The sequence below is a fragment of the Hypanus sabinus genome, chromosome 12 (assembly GCF_030144855.1).
Source record: "Hypanus sabinus isolate sHypSab1 chromosome 12, sHypSab1.hap1, whole genome shotgun sequence".
NCBI classification, from domain to species: Eukaryota; Metazoa; Chordata; class Chondrichthyes; order Myliobatiformes; family Dasyatidae; genus Hypanus; species Hypanus sabinus.
This window is the reverse complement of record NC_082717.1, coordinates 14,402,726-14,420,209: the sequence shown is the minus strand read 5'-3', so window position 1 is coordinate 14,420,209 and position 17,484 is coordinate 14,402,726. Positions and strand designations below refer to the sequence as shown.

General features: G+C 42.7%; 1 protein-coding gene across 6 annotated transcripts in view; it reads left to right on the top strand.

The window, feature by feature from the left end:
• smyd3 (SET and MYND domain containing 3) overlaps positions 1 to 17,484 on the top strand; it is a 990,938-nt gene that overhangs the window by 538,018 nt on the left and 435,436 nt on the right. For 2 of the 6 annotated variants that reach the window (XM_059985570.1, XM_059985567.1), the window contains exon 1: positions 12,843 to 12,936. The exons of 1 other annotated variant lie outside the window; for it this stretch is intronic. The gene's annotated coding sequence lies outside the window, so the exon portion shown is untranslated. Of the gene's footprint in view, positions 1 to 12,824; positions 12,937 to 17,484 lie in introns of those variants that run through there. 3 more of the 6 variants (XM_059985569.1, XM_059985568.1, XM_059985571.1) reach the window with 3 other exon arrangements.

The following is a 17,484-nucleotide window of genomic DNA, read 5'->3' as shown; positions in this document are numbered from 1 at the left end:
TTCTCCCAGTACTTTTTCTTTGCCAGGAATTGCATTCAACTATGGTGGTGTCAAAACAAGAAGCTTGTTGACTACACTAAGCCATATTCTGTATCTCAAAGTTCAAAGTAAACTTATTATCAAAGCATGTATACTACCTTGAGATTCATTTCCTTATAGGTATTTGCAAGGCTAAAGAAATACTGTAGAATTTTATGAAGGAACTATATTTAATCAGCCAAAGGCTGTCAACTAATGTGCAAGAGAAGACAACAGTGCAAATAAAAATAATACTTAGAACATGAGTGGCAAAGAGACTTTGAAAGAGAGTCTGTAGGTCATAGAATTAGTTTGGTGTAGAGGTGAGTGAAGTGATCCACGCTGTTTCAGGAGCCTGATGGTTGTAGCATAATGACTGCTCCTGACCTAAGGCTCCTATACCTCCTGCCCGATGATAGTAGTGAGAAGAGTGAATGGCCTGGATGATGATGGATGCTGCTTTCTTATGGCAGCACTCCATGTAAATGAACTCAATGGTGGGGTTAGCTTTGCCTGTGCTAGGCTGGGCCATATCCACCACTTTTTATAGACTTTTCTATTCCCGGGCATTGGTGTCTCCATACCGGGCCATGATGCAACCAGTTAGGATACTCCCCACTGTGAATCTATAGCAGCTTGCTGAAGTTTTTGGTGACATGCCAAATCTACGCAAACTTCTAAGAAAATAAAGGAACTGTCCTGCCTTCTTTATGATGCTGGTCTCAGGAGAGATCGTTAATGTGAAGGAATTTAAAGCCACCAACCTTCTCCATCTCCATTCCCCTATTGAGGACTGTTTCATGGACATCCTGTAGTTGATCATTGGCTTTGCTGACATTGACTGAGAGTTTGTTGTGGCACTGTTCAACCAGATTTCCAATCTCCCTTCTATTTGCCAACTTATCACTAACTTTGATTAGGTCAACAACAGTGGTGTTACCAGCAAACTTACATAAGGCTTTGGAGATGTACATAAACACATAACAATACGTATAATGTGTGTGGAGCAGGAGGGTAAGCCTATGGGTCTGTGGTGCATCAATCATGCTTTTGGAAAGAACCTCTTCGTGAAACACCTTAAAACCTTCAGCTGTGTTAAATATGCTTTAGAAATATGAGCTGCTGTTTTTCTGATTGTTTCTTAGAGTTGACGGCTGTACATGTTACAGAGGGAATGGGGATTGGATGCAAGAACAGGATTTTTATTGTGCCATGCCGCCATATAGCAGGCAGTTTGTTTATTGACTGAGATCCCCATGATGCTCTGAAGCAGGAGCCCGCTTCTTCGATACAACTGAGGATGAGAATATAAAAACAAGGATGTAATGCTGCAGATTTATACGACATTGGACAGACTGCATTTGGTATATTGTGAACACTTTTGGGCCCATACCCAAGAAAGGATGTGCTGGCATTTGAGAGGAGATTTACAAGAATGATCCCAGAAGTAAAGAGGTTAATATATGGGGAGGATTTAATGGCTTTGGCCTTGTGTTCACTAGAATTTAGAAGAATGGTGGGGGGGGGGGGATTGCATTGAAACCTACCAAACCTACCTAATAGGGTGAAAATAGAGAGGACATTTGCAATAGTGAGAGAGTCTAGGACCAGAGGCCACAGCCTCAGGATAGAAGGACATCTCTGTAGAACGGATATGTGGAGGATTTTCTTTACCCAAAGGGTGGTGAACCTATGTAACTCATTGCTGCAGGAGGTTTTGGAAACCAAGTCGTGGAGTATATTTAAAGTGGAGATTGATGGGCTCTTCATTAGTCAGGTCATCAATGGCTAGGAAGAGAAGGCAGGAGAATGGGTTTGAGAGGGAATATAAATCAGTCATGATGGAATGGTGGCTAAATGGCCTGATTCTGCTTCGATGTCTAATGATCGTTTATTTCTGGTGGAGTAGATGGACAAGGAGCACTGCTCATCATTTACCAAGAGCTTCTCCCTGCTCTTCATTCTAGCAGTGTGCTGGGTGCAGTATCCAGTGCCTGTGCTGTCTACAACAGCAGAGCTGTGGGTTTGCTGTGAGATGGATGATAGTAATTTTCAGGGCTCAGGCCACCACTTCATCACAAGGAAATAAATAGAAACCTTAAATCATCTTCTATTACAGCTCCCAGTCTCAGCCAGGAATGTGCCGCTTGTGTAGCAGGCTGCTTCCGACATCATGAAAGTTGGATGCTGAAAAGGTTTGCTGTAATTTCTTTGGAAGGGCAGGCGGTTTTGCAAATTAATCAAATTCAGTTTGGCAATCACACAGCCTTTTTGATCAAAAATCTGCTTCTATTAAATCTCTGTGAAGGCCAAAGAATGAAAAATGCCTGGCAGCATCAAATGTTGCAGCTGGTGGAAGATTTGGGGCATGGCAAGTGTGTCCTGTCATGTAATTGTCATCAGCATTAAGTCAAGACCATGTGCCTGGCCGGTGTCTTGGCACCTCAGCTTAGCACTCTCATTCACAACACAAAGCCCTCAGAACGTGTTTATAAGTGGGATCTTTACCAAAAAAATGAAAGTGGATTTCTGTAGATGAGTTCCAGTTATTAATGCCGCCCTGCTTCCTGTAATGACTCGATTCCATTCTCGCAGTTCGTCCATCTCTGTTGTATTTGCTCTGATGATGAGGCATCGGAACAGGGAATGACCTTGCCTTTTATATTCATGTGCTGAAGTTTTTGCTTCTCGGCTGTGAATGGTGGTCCAGCTACACTGGACAACAAAGATGTTACTTCCTGAATACTTTTGGGTGTACCTTATGGATTTTGGGCTACTGAGCATGAAAACCACCATGAGATTTCCCAATGATGCACCATTTTTTTGAAATTGCCCATATTTGTTATTTCAATTCATAAGTCAAGTCAGAGTAACTAATACCAAGATTAAGGAAATCATTTTTGTTGGTCCACAAATGAAACAGGTCATCAATGACAGGCAATTTGAGGATCTTTGAGTGGGACTAGAGAAAATCTCATGGAAGGCATTCAAGGATATTGTTGACAACTTTCTTGCCAACTGCAGAGCACCAAACTACATACAGCTGGTTGACAACATGCTTCAAGCACATAAAACCATCAAGTCACTAAATATTCATTTTCTGCATTCCCATTTAGACTTCTTCCCTGCCAATCTCAGCGCTGTCAGTGATGAGCGCGGTGAAAGGTTTCACCAGGACGTTGCGGTCATGAAGAAATGGTATCAGGGCAAATGGAATCCATCAATGCTGGCTGAGTATTGTTGGACATTTAAGCGAGAAGCCTCAGATATAAGCACAAATGAAAATCATCAACCAACCATCTTTAGCTTAGCAAACACGAGGGAATCTGCAGATGCTGGAAATTCAAACAACACACACAAAATGCTGGTGGAACACAGCAGGCCAGGCAGCATCTATAAGGAGAAGCACTGTCGACGTTTTGCGCCGAGACCCTTCATCAGGACTAACGTTAGTCTCGGCCGGAAACGTCGACAGTGCTTCTCCTTATAGATGCTGCCTGTCCCGCTGTGTTCCACCAGCATCTTGTGTGTGATCTTTAGCTTAGTGAACTATTGCAAAGCATCAGCACCATTATGCAATTAAACACACTATATTCAATAAAAGTTATTTTCTTGTTTCTCCAAATTCCTACAGGATACAAGTAGTCTGAAATTATAATTGTGTTCAGCTTCAAATGGTCTATCATAAACAAAAAAAAATTCTGAAGAAGTAACTCTTCTGAAAAAGTTTGTTGTCCAGTGCTATCAGTTCTTTAACAAGGTAACTCCAAGTAAAGCATGCAAACAAGTGCCAAGAGGCACCTAAGGTCTTGGTAGAATGTCCATAACTACAAACAAAACCTTGATTAGGAATATTCATTTTCATTGAATCATGGAATCTTTCATCACGAAAACAGGCCATTCAGCTCAACTCATCCATTCTGACCATTGGGCATCCTTCTGTATTAGCCCCATCATCCAGGGCTTGGCCAATATCTCTCTATGGCTAAGTGATTCAACTCTTCTTGGAGGCACTTGTTAAATGCTGCAGGCAATTTGGCATCAGCCACTCTCTCAGGCAGTGCATTCCACGTACTTCCTACTCCCCCTCATATCCCCTCTAAATTTCCTCTCTCTTCCATCTCTTGCTCCATATCTCATCTACCAAACTAAGGAGTGATGTCAGGTCTGAACTTTGATAGCATCAGCTCATTCTATCTTAACCATGAGACAGCTGTATGCCCAGTAAAGTGAGGATGGACTCAAGAGTTGCTAATACAAGGAAACAGGTTCACGGGTTTGGTAAGTGAATCCGAAGACAGTGATTATGAATAAGCACATTATACGTTTATTTACAGACAAACGGTAAAATATTTGGCGAAACTCCTAAGCCACCCTAAGTCACAAAAACTATGGCACTTAACAATTCAAACTGAACAGATACTTCATTAAGTCTCCCTGAGTTACATACTATAAAATTAAACATTCGACAAAAAGATACTTAACCAAGTGTGTGGGTGGGCCCCCCTATCCCTGCAGCACACTCTCCCAATGCTTCTTTAACACTGGTCATGACCTCAGTGTGAAGAGCAGCCCTGGAGACAAAGGAAAGCCAGCGAGTCTCTCGCATGTGCTATTCGTATACCCCTTAGGCACCTGGAACCAGACGCTGGTGCCGTGGCCTGCATGACAACCAGTGGGAAAAAGCTGCTGAATCCCTCACACGGGTCAGCCAACAACTGGTACAGCGGAAGCGGCTTTCAACCAGCAAGTAAACCAACTCATTACAGTAGCCCTGTGAAAATCAGAGCTTGAAAAGCCAACTCTGATCTTTGACATCTTAACAACCTTGTATATCATTTTGTTTCTTCCAGTATGTGATTGTGTAGTTCTTAAACAGTGCAATATCTGTCTGATATTATTGACTACAGTCAGCTAAATAATATTGAACTTAACTATATCGACCGCTACAGACTTCACAATATTGATTGACCATTGGAGCATTGGCAGCTTGATTGGTTTTTACTGAGTTTGTTTGGTCATATAGACCATCCCAGTTTCTTACAGGCAGATAAATACTATTGCTTGTTCCTACCTGCACAACAGAAGAGGCAGTTGCTGAACTGGATGTTATTTTGTGGCAGACAGCTTGGGCTATTTGCCAGTTTCTGGGCCCTTGAAGATCCATGCTACTGTGCATCATCTCATATTTCATTGGATGTGAACGGGGTGTGCAATAGTTTGGTGTTAGTTCTGAACAAATTGCCAATTTAGCCCGTAGGAACAGGACAGCACCATAGAGGCCCTGCAGTCCACAATGTCATGTGGACCTTCTAACCTACTCCAAGATCAATCTAACCCTTCCTTCCTGCATAGCCCTATCTAAGCGTCTCTTTCATCAACCATGGGATTGAGTTCAAGAGCTGTGAGGTAATATTATAGTTATATAAGACCTTGGTCAGACCCCACTTGAAGTACTGTGTTCATTTCTGGTCACCTCACTACAGGAAGGATGTGGATACTCTAGAGAGAGTGCAGAGGAGATTTACAAGGATGTTGCCCGGATTGGGGAGCATGCCTTATGAGAATAGATCGAGTGAACTTGGCCTTTTCTCCTTGGAGCGATGGATGATGAGAGGTGACCTGACAGAGGGGTGTAAGATGATGAGAGGCGTTGATCGTGTGGATGGCCGGAAGCTTTTTCCCAGGGCTGAAATGGCTAACACAAGGGGGCAGAGTTTTAAGGTGCTTGGAAGTAGGTACAAAGGGAATGTCAGAGGTAGGTTTTTCACACATAGAGTGGTGGGTGCATGGAATGCACTGCCAGCGACGGTGGTAGAGGCAGATACAATAAAGTCTTTTAAGAGACTCTTAGATAGGTACATGGAGCTTATAAAGATGGCTATGTGGTAGGGTAATTCTAGGCAGTTTCTAGAGTAGGTTACACGGTCAGCTCAACATTGTGGGTACTGTTCCACAGATTTCTATGTTTGATGTTCTATGTCCCTATTGTATCAGCCTCTATCGCCACTTCCAGCAGCGTGTCCCAGGCACCCGCTGCTATCTGTGTAAAAAAAAAACTACCTCTGACATCCCCCTGTACTTTCCTCCAGTCTTCTTAAAATTATGCTGTCTTGTATGCTCTGTATGGGAAGCCAAACAGAAATTTTGAAATTCCAGTAGCGTGGGCCAGAAAGATCTTGGACTCGAACCATTATCTATCTTGGGAATCAAAGACTCTGTGTGAACAGCATTGAAACTTCTGATGTAATTATCAGTGAACACAAAGATCTAGGCCATTGATTCATTGCAAGGTTGAGGGAACATTGCATAACTGAAGTGTCTTTCTGTATGGGAACCACTAAACCAGTGACCTCAATGGATGTAAAAAAATCTCACAGTACAGTTTTGATGGGAAGAGTAATTGCACTGCTCAGTTATGCAATGTTGGCGTCGGGAGTGTGACGATATTTGCAGGCTACCCTGCACAATCCTTGCTAATTTGATTTGGTGCAAACAATGTATTTCACTTTAAGTTTCAATGTCCAATAGCTGTGCAAAGGTCTTAGACTCATGCTTATCGCTAGGTTGCCTAATACTTCTGCGCAGTTCGGTATTTATCAATGTAGATCAGAGAGCGAGTTTATAAATCTGGCTGGAGCAAAGGATGTTGGGAATGGTGAGGGTGGAGCACCATGGGAGGACTGCAGGATGGGTGTTAGAGAAGGAGTGCCACAGGTGCAGACACACCCAGCCCTGAGACATCACACAAGGTCATCTGATTCCAAACAATTGGTTTATTGATCATTACAAATCCTGCTCTCTTCCCCTTTTCCCAACATGATTGCCCTGTCATGTCTCCCTTCCCACTTTCAGTCCAAAATAGAGACCTATATCAGAGTCAGGTTTATCATCACTCACATACGTCACAAAATTTGTTTTTTACCTTGTGGCAGTGGTGCAGCGCGGTACCTAAAACTACTACAATATCGTGCAAAAGTCTTCGGCACCCTAGCTATATCTATGCACCTAAGACTTTTGCACAGTACTATACATGTGACAAATTAAGCTATTCTTTAGAATTCTTTAAATTATATAGCTAGAGACTTCTTCCCAGGGCAGAAATGGCTGATACCATGAGGCACAATTTTAAGGTGATAGGGAGGATGTAAGAGGTAAGATCTGTACACAGAGAATGGTGAGCACATGGAATTTACTGCTAAGGGTGGTGGTAGAGGCAGATATATTAGGGGTATTAAGAAACTCTTAGACAGGCATAGGGATGAAATAAAAATGGAGGGTTAGATTGATCATAGAGTAGGTTAAAAGGTCAGCACAATATCGTGGCCCGAAGGGCCTATACTGTACTGTTCTATGTTCTGTGTTCTAACAGGTCATGGCATAAGCTAATCTAGAACATAGGACAGGAAGAGCCCTTTTGGCCCACAGTATTGTGCCAGAATAACTGAAAGGTCAGCACAACATGATGGACCAAATGGCCTGTATTATGCTGTAGTGTTCAATGTTGGGTTACCGACACCATTATCACTTCTGCGATCTTGCAATGCTGAAACTGGTTGTTATGTTTTCTGAATCACAGTGTCAGTTATAACTTCTCCATAAATGGACCTGGAGCAGCCATAGATCTCCGCTTGGTAAACGGCAACAGAAACTGCCACCCTTACTGGCAGGCACCATTGGGACTGGTACAAAATAAATTTCAAGCAGCATTCTAAAGAATCAAAGTAGGAGAGAGGGAAAGGTTTAGGGAGGTAATTGCTAAGATTGAGGCCCAGATAACTCTGACCCGATTGTCATTTGGAGCATTGGAGAAAGTCAAGGATACCAGTCTGGGAACAGAGTCATCGAGTCACCAGGCATGGAAACAGGCCTTTTGACCCAACTGGTCCATGCCAATCAAGATTTTCATATGATCTAGCCCCATATGCCCAGATTTGGTCTAAATCCCCCTAAACCTTTCCTATCTATGTACTTGTCCAAATACCTATTCAATATTGTTGATACACCTGCCTCAATCACTTCTGCTGGCAGCTCATTCCACACAAATGTCACATCCCAGGTGAAAAAGTTGCCATCCATGTCCCTACTAAATCTCTTCCATCTCACCTTAAACCTATGCTGTCTTCTGCTTGATTCTCCAACCCCGGGAAAAAGACTGTACATGTTGACAGTATCCGTCATGATTTTATACACCTCTGTAAGATCACTTACTATTCTCCTGCTCCTGTGAAAGAAGTCCCAGTCTGCTCACCCTCACTCCAGAGATCAGCTTCTCAGTTCTCAGCAACATCCTCATATTTCTCCTGATTTCTTGTCGGATTAATGGCATTTTTCCTGTAGCAGAGCTATCAAACCTGAACTCAATATTCCAAACGCAGCCTCTCCAGTGCCTTACAATGTAACACGCAAATTTCAAAACTTATACCTTGACAGATGATGGCTTATGTCTTCATCACCACCTTGTCTACCTAGGGTGCCACTGTCAGGAAATCATGTGCTATGACAGATTGTAAACGACTGTATGTTTTTACATGTGCAGAGAGGTACTAGGTTGTAAGACTTCACTCTTATTATTTAATAGCCAATGTACACTCAGTGGCCAGTTTATTATGTTGATGGCTGGCTCTACAAGCGATTGCACTAACCACTATGCAACCATGCCACTCTGTGAGACATGCCCCATAGGCTAGACTATATCAGTAGAAATCTGGTGGAAGTTGAGGCTGGTGGGGGGAAGGTGAGGATCAGGGCGACTCTGTGTCTGCCCCATTCAGGAAGAGAAGGAGATGAGAGCAGGGGTGTGGGAAGTAGATGAGATGTGGGTCAAGGTTTCTGTTTCTCTGTTGTAGGAACAAAGGGAGGTACTTCAGAAGCATCTATGTGGAATGTCTTTTCTTTGGAGGAAACATGCCAGAGATGGATGAACTGGGAGAGTGGAATTGAGTCCTGACAGGAGACAAGATGGCAGGAAGTTTAACTGTGGGAGACTGTGGAGGGATGGATGAATGGATGTTCCCTCCAATCTAGAAGGGAGGGGCAGAATGAAAGATGGACCAGATGAAGGGCGGGATGTGGCTGCAAGGGTGATGGTGTTTTCAAGTTATGAGTGAGTGCTGGAAGCAGGACCAATATGGGTGTAGACGAAGAGTTGAGGGAGGGGGCCTAATTATGACTGATGTAAGGCTTGTTGTATAAATCCCACAAAAAAGAATTGGATTTGTGTGTCTATAGATAGATCTTTGATATGAAGAAACTAAGAGGAGTTGTTCAAAAATGGAGACACTCTGACCAGGTGAAAGGGTGGGCTTGTGAAGGAGAGGTGGCTGACCCTCTGTTCAAGGAAGAAGCAGATGGACTTCTGAACCAGCACCACCTCCACCCCCACTTCTGCTTTGGAATGGGGAGAATATTAGGCGGGAATCTTCTTTTTAGGGATCAGCCTGATCACTGAGTTTGTGAATGGCCTTGTTCAGCTTTTGATGCTGTTATCTAAAACTTTGACAAACTAATATAATTGTGCAGGGGAAAGTATATTGACGGGCTGCATCATAGCCTGGAATGAAAGCACAGTATCCATGAGTTGAAAATCCTACGAGAAATAGTGGATACAGCCCAGTCCATGGGCTGCATCCCTGCACAACATCGAGCACATCTACATGGAACACTGTTGCAGGAAGGCAGCATCCATCATCAAGGACTTCAACCTTCCAGGCAATGCTCTCTTCTCACTGCTGCCATCAGGAAGTGGTACAAAAGCCTCAGGACCCACACTACCAGGTTCAAGGACAGTTATTACCCCTCCACCGTCATGCTTTTGAAAAAGAGGGGATCACTTCACACGACTTCGCTTACCTCTGCCATAACCTATGGACTCCCTTTCAAAGACTCTTCATCTCGTGTTCTTGATATTTATTGCTTATTTATTCATTACTATTTAGTCTTTTTGTATATGCACAATTTGTTGTCTTTTGCACATTGGTTGTTTCTCTGTCCTGTTATGTGTAGTTTTTTATTGTGTTTCTTTGTACTTACTGTGAATATCTGCAAGAAAATGAATCTCAGGGTTGTGGTGAAGTATACATACTTCGATATTGAACTTTGAAGATGGTGCTGGAGAGTGACAGAATCAGTTACAAAGAGCCTTCTGTAGTGTACCAGCTTTGGTCCTCACACCAGTTTATCATGGGAAATTTCAGCTTTTCCACATCAGATGTTGGACAAGGAATCACAAGGTGATGGTAAAGGGGTGCTAGTTGTCATCGATCAACCCTGACAACGTGACTTCGGGTGATGTGGCTCAGGGGTAGTATGTCAGCGAGAAATGAGGACAATTGGAGAAATCTATAGATCTTTAAAGAGCTCCAGTGACAGTCTAATTAACTGGCTATTTATTTCTCAATCCATTCTGCAGTTCCATTCACTTCATCTTTAATCTAGCCCGAAATGTTTTATGGCCAACGACACACTTTAGAAGTGAAATCATTACTGTAACGTAATGAGATTTCCTCAGTATGGTAAAGCCTTTTGTTTTGGCTACTCCAATTGTTTATTTTCAAATTCTTTAGCATTTCTCTTTTGTTCTTGCCTTTATTTTCTTCTTATTTTTTGTCCTTCTCTCAGGTATTTCCTGGACGCTCTGCCTGTTTCCTAGGCATCCGAGAGAAATATAACCAAGGAAAATAGCTTTACTATTTCCCTTGGTAACCATTGCAGTCTGCATTTCTCATTTTCACTCCTCAGTTGGTTGCTGTCTGGTTTGAGCCTAGCTCTGACCTTTATCATTTTCATTACTCCTCTATTCAGTCGATGTTTGCTCTTCATTTCCCACTGTTATATTTTTAACTGTGTTTTGGATCTTTCTGCCTGTCATTCTAACAATGCCATCATAGCAAGGTGGTTCGTGTCATGCTCTTACAGCCTGGGGCACTCCAGAGTTTGGAGCTCAATTATGGCACCCTCTCTAAGGAGTTTTTTATGTTCTCTCTGTCACTGCATGGATTTCCTCCCTCAGTTCAAAAATACACCTGTTAGTAGGTCAATTGGTCATTGTAACTTGTCCTGTGATTGGGCTATTGTTAAATAGATAGGTTGCTGGGTGGTGTGGCTTGTTATGCCTGAAGGACCTATTCTGCACTGTATCTCTAAATACAGTGGCATGCAAAACGTTTGGGCATCCCTGGTCAAGATTTCTGTTACTGTGAATAGTTAAGTGAGTAGAAGATGAACTGATCTCCAAAAGTCATAAAATTAAAGATGAAACATTCTTTTCAACATTTTAAGCAATATTAATGTATTATTTTTGTTTTGTACCATTTTAGAGTGAAAAAAAAGGAAAGGAGAGCACCCTGCAAAAGTTCGGGCACCCCAAGAGATTCGAACTCTCAGATAACTTTTACGAGGGTCACAGACCTTAATTAGCTTGTTAGGGCTATGGCTTGTTCACATTCATCATTAGGAAAGACCAGGTGATGCAAATTTCAAAGCATTATAAATACCCTGACTCCTCAAACCTTGTCCCAACAACCAGCAGCCATGGGCTTCTCTAAGCAGCTGCTTAGCACTCTGAAAATTAAAATAAATGATGCCCACAAAGCAGGAGAAGGCTATAAGAGGATAGCAAAGTGTTTTCAGGTAGCCGTTTCCTCAGTTTGTAATGTAATTAAGAAATTACAGTAAACAGGAACGGTGGAGGTCAAGTTGAGGTCTGGAAGACCAAGAAAACTTTCCAAGAGAACTGCTTGTAGGATTGCTAGAAAGGCAAATCAAAACCCCCGTTTGACTGCGAAAGACCTTCAGGAAGATTTAGCAGACTCTGGAGTGGTGGTGCACTGTTCTACTGTGCAGTGGCACCTGCACAAATATGACCTTCACGGAAGAGTCATCTGAAGAAAACCTGTCCTGCATCCTCACCAGAAACTTCAGCATCAGAAGTTTGCAAAGGAACATCTAAACAAGCCTGATGCATTTTGGAAACAAGTCCTTTGGACTGATGAAGTTAAAATAGAACTTTTTGGCTGAAATGAGCAAAGGTATGTTTAGAGAAAAAAGGGTGCAGATTTTCATAAAAAGAACACCTCTCCAACTGGATCAATTATGCTTTGTGCTTGTGTTGCAGCCAGCGGCATGGGGTACATTGCACTGGTAAAGGGAAGAATGAATTCAATTAAATACCAGCGAATTCTGGAAGCAAACATCACACCGTCTGTAAAAAAAGCTGAAGATGAAAAGAGGATGGCTTCTACAACAGGATAATGATCCTAAACACACGTCAAAATCCACAATAGATTACCTCAAGAGGCGCAAGCTGAAGGTTTTGCTATGGCCCTCACAGTCCCCCGACCTAAACATCATCAAAAATCTGTGGATAAACCTCAAAAAAGCAGTACGTGCAAGATGGCCCAAGAATCTCACAGACGTAGAAGCCTTTTGCAAGGAAGAATGGGATGAAAATCCCCCAAACAAGGATTGAAAGACTCTTAGCTGGCTACAGAAAGTGTTTACAAGCTGTGATACTTGCCAAAGGGTGTGTTACGAAGTACTGACCATGCAGGGTGCGGAAACCTTTGCTTCGGGCCCTTTTCCTTTTTTGTTATTTTGAAACTGTAAAAGATGGAAATAAAAAAGTAATCTTGCTTAAAATATTAAAGAAATGTATCACCTTTAAGTTTATGCCCTTTGGAAATCAGTTCATCTTTTACTCGCTTATCTATTCACAGTAACAGAAACTTTGACCGGGGTGCCCAAACTTTTGCATGCTACTGTAAATAAGTAATCTTTGAAACTTATTATTTATTTCCTGGTGTGTACCTTGTCCTTGCTTTCTCCTTTGTCTCTGGACCTCCTGCTATTGTACCAATCGCTTGAACAAAATGGAGTTCCGAGCCCAGAGGGGATGACCTCTTCAGTTATCCACAAAAGGTAACACGGAAACCTATTTCTGAGCAACCTCTTATTTGATAGTTGGTTGTTTTACTCGAGCAGGAAACAATCCCCCAGACATTATTCAGGCTGCTTGCAGCCACACAGTGAGGTGGGTGCTTATGAATTTGAGCTCCACAAATGAGTGGTATTTCTGTCTTGCCACTAGGTTATCGTTTACAAAGAGTTATATTGAAGCCCTGTCACAATCCAAGGTAGTTTTGTAAAGAAAAGTCTTCAGTTTGTAAAATAAAAACCTTTGCTGTGTCACTCTCTCTCTGATTGCCAGTAAGATATTTTCACAAGCTTGACCTTCCTTAAAGCAAGGTTCCTTTCTTGATCTAAAAAGGCCTGCCTGTGATTACTCATAAACACAACAGACCTTCAGGTAGATTTCGCAGACTCTGGAGTGGTGGTGCACTGTTCTACTGTGCAGTGACGCCTGCACAAATATAACCTTCATAGAAAAGTCATCTGAAGAAAACCTTTCCTGCATCCTGCAGATGCTGGAAATCTTGAGCAATAAGATGCTGGAGGAACTCAGCAAGACAGGTAGCATCTATAGAGGGAAATAACCATTTGATGTTTCCGGCTCAAACCTTTCACCAGGTTCAGTTTTCATACCGGGTGACCGTGACTCCAAAACTAAAGTTAAAAGTTAACGTTAAAGTTGAGTCTACTGTCATCTGCACAATTCCATGTATACTCAGATGCAGGAACACCGCTTCAGAGAAGCAGGCTGGAGTCAATTGAACGGCAGGGCAGGTTTCAGCAATCTGGTCACCTACTCTCGCTCTTTTGTCTGTTCTTAGATCACAAGACCTAGGACCAGAATAGGCCATTTGGCCCACGAATCTGTTCCGCAATTTCAGAATCAGAATCAGGTTTAATGTCACTGGCATTGTGGTGAAATTTGTTAACTTTGCGACAGCAGTACAATGCAATGCATAATAACAGAGGAAAAAATTGTGAATTTCAGAAAGTATATATATTAAATAGGTAAATTTATAAAAGTAGTACAAAAATAGAAATAAAGTAGTAGTGAGGTAGTGTTCAAGGGTTCAATATCCATTCAGAGATCTGGTGGCAGTGGGTAAGAGGCTGTTCCTAAATCACTGAGTGTGAGCCTTCAGACTTCTGTACCTTCTCCCTGATGGTAGCAACGAGATGAGGGCATGTCCTGGGTGGTAGGGGTCCTTAAAGATGGGCACCACCTTTTTGAGGCACAGTTCCTTGAAGATGTCCTGGATAGTATGGAGGTTAGTACCCATGATGGAGCTGACTAATTTTACAAATCTCTGCAGCTTACTTCGATCCTGTGCAGTAGCCCCCCTCCCCCCGCCTTAGCACATGGTGATGCAGCCAGTTAGAATGTCTCCACGGCACATCTGTAGAAATTTGCAAGTGTTTTTGGTGACATACCAAATCTCCTCAAACTCCCAATGAAATTTCACTGCTGTCTTGCCTTATTTATAGCTGCATCTATATGTTGGGTCCAGGTTAGGTCCTCAGATATTGACACCTAGAAACTTGAAATTGCTCACTCCTTTCACTTCTGATCCCTCTATGAGGACTAGTGTGTGTTCCCTCGTCTTACCCTTTCTGAAGTCCACAATCAGTTCTTTGACCTTGCTGACGTTGAGCTGCAAGGTCAAAGGTTGTTGCTGCAACACTGCTCAACTAGCTGGTATATCTTGCTCCTGTACACCTTCTCGTCTCACGTGAGATTCTGCCAACAATGCAAATTTATAGATGGCATTTAAGCTGTGCCTAGCTATACAGTCATGGGTACAGAGAGAGCAGACCAGTGGGCTAAACACACACCCCTGAGGTGTGCCAGTACTGATTGTCAATGAGGTGCAGATGTTATTTCTGATCCACACAGATTGTGATCTTCTGGTTGGGAAGATGAGGATCCATTTGTACAGGGAGGTACAAAGGTTCAGGTTCTGGAGCTTTTCAATCAGAACTGTAGATCAGATGGTGTTAAACGCTGAGCTGTAGTATCCTGACATAGGTATTTGTATTGTCCAGGTGAATCAAGGCCATGTGGAGAGCCAATGAGGTAGTATTCATTGTAGACCTATTGACCATAAGACCATAAGACATGGGAGCAGAAGTAGGCCATTCAACCCACCGAATCTGCTCTGCCATTCAGTCATGACTGGTTTATTATTCCTCTCATCCCTAACCTCCTGCCTGCTACCCGCTGTCTAAAGAAATTCCTCCTCATCTCTGTTCTGGAGGGATGCCCTTGTATTTCTGAGGCTGTGCCCTCTGGTCCTAAACTTTCCCACTATAAAATCCATCCTCTCCACATCCACTCTATCTAGGCCTTTCTATATTCAATATGTTTCAATGGGATTCTCCCCTGCCCCCCCACCCAATTCCTCTAAACTCCAGCAAAGCACTCCCAAGCCCTCAAACACTCCTCTCCAGCATTCCTGGGATAGTTTTTGTGAACCTCCTCTGTACCCTCCCTCATGCCATCCTTTCCTAGATAAGAGGCCCAAAACAGTCCTGCAAGTGCAGATATACCAATCCCTTATAAAGCCTCGGCATTTCATCCTTGCTTTTATATTCTAGTCCTCTCGAAGGGAATGCTAACGTTGCATTTGCTTTCCTTACCATTGACTCAAAAATAAATATGGTTGCTACCTCTTCTACTTTGCTCATTCCGACAGCAATAAATGTGCCTTTAACAGACCAAATACACCATCCTCATCAAAGCCCTCTGCAGATTGCCTCTGGAGAGGCTGCTGCTGAACTGTAAGAAGGTGTTATGAAGGTGTTTCCTTTGGCCACTGCCACCTCTTTGCAAATCATTATTCATTGTGTGATCCGTAATGCAGATTTCAAAACTGTGCTCGTGTTCTTTCTCTCTCTCTCCCCCTTTCTTCCCCCTCTAACGAATCACCATCCATTCACCCTGCAGAAGTTGCTAATGGTCTGTGGTGGACTGATTGATTGTTGAGTTAAACTACCTCAGACAATGGGCATACAAGAGCATTACTGAGTGGCCAGTGAATAGAGCATAGCTGCTCATTGTCTGAGCTGGATGATACAGTTATGTAGCTTAGGAGAGTGACATTTACAGCCCTGTTATGTGCTGGGTAAAAGATGGAGGTCATTAATAACGTGTGATACACCAACACTTGTGTGTTTGTCCTACAATTAGTCAAGAGTTACAATTGCCATCAATCAGAAGTCTCGAGTTTAATAACTCGGTCAGTATTTTTTTTAAAGCTTTCCTCAGATTTCTTTCGCCCGGTTTGGAGGTTTGCCTGTAATAACTGAATCAGCCTTTACTGCAAGACAGACGATGCGTTTAAAATACTGCACGCATATAATAAAATACTGTAACTGCAAATCCCATTATTTGCATATTTTATTATGTAAATTTGGTTTATTGCACAGTATATTTTAAGTTAGATTTTATATTGCAATAGCCAGTGGGGAGTAAAAGAATGCATATCTTAGTCTACTTACAGTGTCCGCAACTTTCTTATACCGCACGAATCCATTATCTACTACATACACATTGTTCAATTCTTCCCCAAGAATCGTTACCTTGTTGCTATTGAGAGGCTTGTGAGTTCTTGAGGTCCTGAGAGCGATGCCTTCTGGAGTTTGGTCACCTGGTGCTTAGCTCCTGGTAGGGTCACCCACGGCGGTAACGTCCAGGGAAGGTTCCAGACAAGGAGCGATCCAACCAAGACTTCAATGGAGGAGCTGGCGGAAGATGATGACACATCAGAATGGAAGGCAGAGGAAGGCTGCAGCAGCGAAGGGTCCCCAGTCGTGTATCCTATGCCACTGGACCCTGACCTCGATCTCTCAAAGACCATGTATGTGGTGGCTACCCATGTTAAACAAAGTCATGCACAGACGTTCTGCGTTATTGGCATAACCTCTTGGGAGAACTCAACTCAATTTGAACAATGTACTACCACTGAAGAATGACAATAAACAACCTTGAGCCTTAAACCTTGAAGAGCATCAAATCAAAACCCACTATGCATAAACATAGATACGAACCATTGGTGTTTCTGTTCCACACAGATCTCCTCCAGCTCATCATCTAACCCAATCAAATGTATTCTTCTATCTCAAATTAATCTAGTTTATTGGTAGCTCTGCATTTTGCTTCATACATTCATTGGAGCTGTGCTTTTGTTCTCTCTTTTTATCCATTATCTGGCAGAGGTCATCTTGAAGGTTACCTAGTTTTTATTTGAGGAAATGTTATTCACTGTGGTTCTGCGTGGTACCACAGAACACCACTTAGGCCAGATATCTGACCTTCAGCTCTCTTGCATATCTGGTCACTGCCTAATCTTAGCAACACACAAAAAATGTTGGAGGAACTCAGCAGGCCAGGCAGTATCTATGGAAAAGAGCAAACAGTTGATGTTTCAGGCTGGGACCCTTCATCAGGACTTGTGCGTTGCTTTGGATTTCCAGTATCTGCCGATTTTTTTGTGTTTGTGATGTTAGTTTTAGCAAACCTGCACTGAGATGTTAATGTAGGTCCTCTGTTTTGTGAGG